We start from the raw sequence: 7,001 nt of genomic DNA, 5'->3' as shown, positions 1-7,001 counted from the left end.
AGTGGTATGCATACCTTGGTGGTAACCAACAGCTCTCTAATTGGATTTAAGACCTGTTCAGCAAGAGGCATACCATGCCCTGTTACTGGAAAACTAGCCACTTAATCAGTTATAGCAAAATCATGGTTATTATAAGAGAATCTACAGCTAGTAGTTTATTAAACCTGCTTAATCTCTAACAGTAATTCATAAACATTTGACTTTATGTCCACAGACAATTGCAGCCCTCACTTACAAAGTTGAAGAAAATTCTCATTGCAACAGATGGAGACCACTACAGAAAACCACAAACAATAAAAATGCAGTTGTGGCAGGCAAAAATGAATCACCCGTGATGCCTGCCATTAGAAGTTCTAATCCAGATGGGCCAGAAGTCAGGATCCTCGCCCTTACCCTCACCCCCTACCTTTTCCCAGCTGCACAAGGTTCCCTGAAGCTTGGCAACTGCAAGATCCTGCTTGGAAACTGCAGATAGACTCAAAGCAGTGTACCATATCATCTGAAGAATAGCAAGGAGACCATAACTCAAGCAGTGTACCATATCTTCTGAAGAATAGCAGGTTGCAGTCCTCCTCGCCCCCACGAATAACTAGGGCCTGCCAGTCAGGTCAAGTGGCACCCAGACGTGGGGCTCGAGGCACGGACCCCTCTGGACGGACCCTCATTGAGAGGATGTGCGCAGGACATCAAGATTAAGCGAGACAGAGATCAAAACCCGCGACCTGTCATCCACGGAACCAGGTTGATGCTGCCATCAAGAAGACGGTTCAAGTTCATTACCATCAGCCGAAAATTGAAGAGGATCCAGAAGTGACTCTGCAGGAGACTGACACAGCTGCCAGCTCCCCTGCCTCCCCCCTACGGTCGACCGCTAGACTTCCACGCCCTCCAGAAGGGTTCCTGGTATGCCTGGCTTTGCCCCCATTTCTCTCGATAGAGAGCTTGGCCTCTTGATCACCACAACAAAAATTGGCTTTTTCCTAAACCAAGGCCGCCCTTGATATGGCCGCTAACATTGGGGAGCCTTCCTTTATGACAATATTACACCCCAAACTGACAAATGGTTGGTAACTTGAACATTTACAAGAGACTAGGATGGCTGTGAGTTAGCCCAATGACGGGATTATTGTAGGTCCACTTCCCAGGGGCCCACCCAATGCAGCCGAAAAGGAGTGCGTGGTGCTGGGAGTGGGTGCAGCCTACATGGCCTAAGACAGGGCCCTCACCCTCCTTTCACCCACATCGGAGTCCCTTGACGTTGCCCATCGTTGACAGCCTAAAACCTTCGACCATCGATGTGACTCGTCTCACATCAGTGTTTTGGGGTTGTGAACTTGTCTAAGACCCCCCATAATTAGACATCCAAATTCAAAATTCACATAGTTGGGATTGATCATAAGATGCCTTCTCTAACTAAACAGAGAAGGGGGAGATGCCAGAAGCCAGGACCCTCGCCCTTACCCTCACCCCCTACCTTTCCCCACCTGCACAATGTCCTCTGAAGTTTGGCAACTGCAAGATCCTGCTTAGCAACTGCAGATAGACTCAAAGCAGTGTACCATATCATCTTAAGAATAGCAGGGAGACCATAACTCAAGCAGTGTACCATATCTTCTGAATAACAGCAGGTAGATCATAATTCAAGGCAGTGTACCGTATAGACCATGACATGTTTCAAGGCACAGGCCAAGAAGATTTTGTACTTTTCCACCATCTGGCCCCTCTTACCCCCTCCCCTTGTGAAACATGCTATAAAAAAGCATTTCATGTTCAAAAATAAATAAATTATTAAAAAAACAAAAAAAAATGCAGTTGTGGAGTTTGTTAAAAGATTGTGTCTCCTTTGCCTCCTTGTACTGTCAGTAGTTAAACCCTCTGTCTCCTTCTATTGTCAGTAGTTATACCCATAAAATCTCACCAACATGACTGTCCGAAGTAGAGCTTAACAAGGACAACACCAATGTTATAGTAGTAGCAGGGAAACTCCATGAAATTTCAACCCTATACAAAGAACTATAGGCAAATTTGGAAACCTTGGAGTGGAAAAAATGGTCTTACTCAGGGAACAGCACACAATTTGATTATCCAGTATCAAGTGGTTAGTCCAGAAGACATATATACAAATAACAAATGGAAAAAGTTATATTTAGAAATACATATGTATATACACACATGCATGCAGTGACACTTTATGAATAAAGGGGCCGTGAATTTGAAGGAAAGAAGAGAGGGTTATAAAGGAGAATTTATAAGAAGAAAGATAAGCAATAAGTGTAATTATATTATAATGTCAAAAAGTACAACTATGGAAGAAAACATTTTTAATTATAAATAAAATCAGATTATCATATTTGATAAATACAAAAAAATGATAACCAGCTCTAAATCTTTATTTTAAAATATCTAAATCATGATGTGTACATAAAAGAAAGAAAATTAAATGAAGTGGATAATTATAGTAATAATTGATCTGATAAACTTTAAGAAAGAAGTATAGTATAAATTAAGAGCTCACTATATTAGCCAGGCAGTGGTGGTGCATGCCTTTAATCCCAGCACTTGAGAGGCAGAGGCAGACAGATTTCTGAGTTCGAGGCCACCCTGGTCTACAGAGTGAGTTCCAGGACAGCCAGGGCTATACAGAGAAACCCTGTCTTGAAAAACAAAAACAAAACAAAACAACACAAAACAAAAAAGAACTCACTATATAAATTTGCAAATACTCAATTTGTAAATATAACATAATTGAATTTCTATGGACATACCAAATATTTCATACTTGATAAGGCATAAAGCACTGATATTGGGACACTCAATAGTTATATACCCAGAGAAAACATGTTGAAATGCATTTCTCATTTACTAGGTCAAAAATTTTATTTAAATTATAAATATAAAGGAACTCCAACCAATATAAAACTGAAGGCAACCCAAATAAAAATTTAGAAATAAAATGAAAATGTTTATTTCATAACATAGAGAACCATACAATTACAAAGCATATAAAAATAAGTGACCTAGATATATTCAAGAAGGTATAAATATCTTAGACATAATAGTGAGCAAACAAAAACCAATAAAAATAGTATATAATCTATAGTTCTACTATATGGTGTGCAAAAACTGTTAAACATGACACTGTATTTCAACAAAGTTTTAAATTTTAACCTTCATGTATTTTTAGTCTGACAGAAGAGCTTTCCCTTTCAGTTATCAAAGTCAATTGTGGAGATTTTGGTGGTGGAAGAATCAACTAAATTGCCCATATATGTGCCAAGGCATTAGACTGCATTACACACATAAATACAATTTTTTGTTTATAGAAAATGTAATAAACACATTGCTATTGATTAATAAAGAGACCCAAGAATTGTGAATATATAAATCAACACTTGGACTGGCTTTAACCCAAGCCAATGGGAGACAGAGGCAGGTGATACTCTGGGAATTTGGAGCCATTCTGGTCTACATAACAGGTTCTAGGCCAAACAGACCTAAGTAGTGAGACCCTGTCTTGAAGAAGAAACTAAAGAAAAAAAACCTAACTTTTGATATAAAATAGGTGGCTGCTGAAATGTGTTCTATCAACTACTACAATGTTTGCATGCTGCATATATCCCTGCATAATTTGAATCACTTTTAGATTATTAAGACCACCCAAGGAAATATAAATACAATGTAAATAATTGTTATACTCTATTGTTTTAGGAATGACAAGGAAAAACATCTCTATGTTCAACACAAGCACATTTCTTCCTGAATATTTTTGATGTGTATTTGCTTGACTGAAGATGCAGAGCTTGTAGGTAAGGAGGATTGAATATATATATATATCAAATTATCTTGCTTAAAGTGAGAATAGATGCTCTCTAGTAAATGTTACTAGTTCTGAAGAAAATACAGAAGACCCTTTGTGCCTTTTATTGGGTGACAGTTTTTTTTCTAAAACAAAAGTAGATCTGAGTATAAAATAAAATCTGTCAGATTTACCTTTAAAAATTACTCTCAGAATAGAAATCAAGCCACTAAATAATAGAAACAAGTCTTATAAAGGATTAGTGTCTAAAATATGCAGAATATAAGTAAAACAGAAAACAACCTAACAGGAAATTGAAGTAATAAAATAGGCACTTCACAGACAATATATCAACATACTTAGTCATCAAAGAAATGCAAGTCAAAACAACTCTGATATTCCATCTTACACTGGTCTGAATGGCTAAAATCAAACTTAAATTGATGGAACATGCTGAGGAGGATGTGGAGCAAGGAGAACAGTCCTCCATTGCTGGTGAGAATGCAAATTTGTACAACCACTCTGGAAATCAGTTTGGCATTTTCTCAGAAAACTGGGAATAGTTCTACCCCAAGATGCAGCAATACCCTTCCTGGGTATATACACAAAATATGTCACTATCCCACAAGGAAACCTGCACAACTATATTCATGACAGCTTTATTCATAATACATAGAAACTGTAAATAACCAAGATGTTTCTCAACTGACAAATGCATAAAGAAAATGTGCATCTACACAGTGGTATACTACTACTCAGCTATTAAAAACAAAGATTGTGTGAATTTTGCAGGCAAATGGCTGGAACTTGAGGATATCACCATGAGTGAGGTAACCCAAACATAAAAGGATATGTATAATATGTATTCACTTATATGTGGATATCAGCCATAAATATAGGATACCCACACTATTCTCAACAGACACAGAGAAGCTATGCAAGGATGAAGGCCCAAGTGAGGATGCTTGAATCTCACTTATTGACCCGAAATTTATCCTGTCTACAAGAAATTCAGGGACTGTATTATTTCTACTTCATTGATTTTATCCCTAAATGTTTTCTACACTTTTTTCCACTTTACATCTTGATCACTGCTCACCTTTCTTGTCAACTCCTCCCACAATCCCACCCTGCAGCCCTCCTCACCTTCTCCTCTGAGAGGGTGGAGGCACACCTGTGTATCCCCTCAACCTGACACATCAAGTCTCTGTGGAGGTAAGCATATCCTCTCCCATTGAGGCTAAACAAGGCAACTAAGCTAGAAAAACATATCCCACAGACAGGCAACAGCTTTGAGCTTAGCCATCTGAAAATAGTTCTGAACCCACCTGAAGACAGAGCTGCACATCTGCTACATATATGCTGTGGGCCTAGGTCCAGCCTGTGTATGTTCTTTGGTTGGTGGTTCAGTCTCTAAGAGCCTCAAGGATCCAGGTTAATCGACTCTATTGGTCTTCCTGTAGAGTTCCAATCAACTTTTGTGAGCTCAATCCTTCCCCAAACTCTTCCATAAGAGTCTCCTACCTCTATCCACTGTGTGCATTTGTCTATGTCAGCGGCTAGATGGAGACTCTCAATGGACACCCTTACTTGACTCCTGTCTGCAAGCATAACAGAACACCATTAATAGTATTGGAGATTGATATTTCCCCCTGGGATGGATCTCAGATTTGGCCAGTTATTGGACAGCTGTTCCCTAAGTCTCTACTCGATCCTCTGTCTCTGAATTTCTTGTAGACAGGATGATTTTGGGTTGAAAGTTTTGTAAGTGGGTTGGTGCCCTTATAGCTCCATTGAGGTTCCTGCTTGGGTACAAGAGGTGGCTTCTTCAGGTTCCATATCCTCAATTGATTCTTAGGCACCTCCCTTATCCCAGGTATCTGTCATCAGTTGCAGATGTCCAATCATTCTCATTGCCATCTGGCCATGCCCCCTGTCCCTCCTAACACCTGATCCTGTATCCCCATTTCTCTCCCCATCCCCGCTCATATTCAGTTCCCTCTCTCTATCTGCCTCTTATGACTATTTTATTCCCCCTTCTAAGTGAGATTCAAGCATCTTCACTTGTGCCTTCTGTCTTGTTTAGCATCTTGAGGTCTGTGGAATGTAGCATGGGTATCCAGTATTTTATGGCTAATATCCACTTATAAGTGAATACATACCATGTCTGTCCTTTTAGGACTGGGTTACCTCACTCAGGATGTTATCCTCAAGTTTTATCCATTTGCCTGCAAAATTCACACCATCTTTGTTTTTAATATCTAAATAGTATTCCATTGTGTAGATGTACCACATTTTCTTTAATCATTCTTCAGTTGAGGGACATCTAGGTTATTTCCAGTTTCTGGCTATTGCAAATAAAGTTAGTATGACATAGTTGAGCAAGTGACCTTGAGGGATGGTGGAGCATCTTTTGGGTTTATGCCCAGGAGTGGTGTAGCTGCGTCTTGAGGTAGAATCACTCATTCACATTTTTCTGAGAAATCGACAAATTGATTTCCAAAGAGGTCACACAATTTTGTGCTCCTATCAGCAATTGAAGAGTGTTTCCCTTGCTCCACATCCTCACCAGCATATGATATCACTTACACTTAAAGTTTTGACCATAGCCATTCTGACCAGTGTAAGATGGAAACGGAGTTGTTTTGATTCGCATTTCCCTGATGACTAAGGACTCTGAACATTTCTTTAAGTGTTTCCAGCCCATTTGAGATTTCTCTGTTGAGAATTCTCTGTTTAGTTCTGTGCTCTGTTTTTTTAATTGTGTTATTTGTGTTGTTAATGTTTACCTTTTTGAGTTCTTTATAAGTTTTGGATATTAGTCCTTTGTCAGATGTAGGGTTGGTAAAGAACCTTTCCCAATCATTAAGCTGCTATTTTTTCCTACTGACAGTATCTTTTGCCAAACAGAAGTTTTGTAGTTTCATAAGGTACCATATGTCAAGCTTTGATCATAAAGCCTGAACCAGGGGTATTCTGTTCAGGAAATTATATCCTTCAATAGTCTTCATATAGTCTTCATAGTCTTTATTGTTTTATTGGAGAATTGAGTCCACTGATGTTGAGAGATATTAATGACCAGTTATTTTTATTTTCTGTTATTTTAATGTTGGTGGTGTTAGTGTGTGTGTGTGCTTGTGTGTGTTTCCCTTGTTTTGTTTTTGCTGGTATAGTTTTACTTATTTCCTATGGGTTATTTATTTAT

The sequence above is a fragment of the Grammomys surdaster genome, unplaced genomic scaffold (assembly GCF_004785775.1).
Source record: "Grammomys surdaster isolate TR1022 unplaced genomic scaffold, NIH_TR_1.0 1165, whole genome shotgun sequence".
Lineage (NCBI taxonomy): Eukaryota > Metazoa > Chordata > Mammalia > Rodentia > Muridae > Grammomys > Grammomys surdaster.
This window is presented reverse-complemented; position numbering follows the sequence as displayed.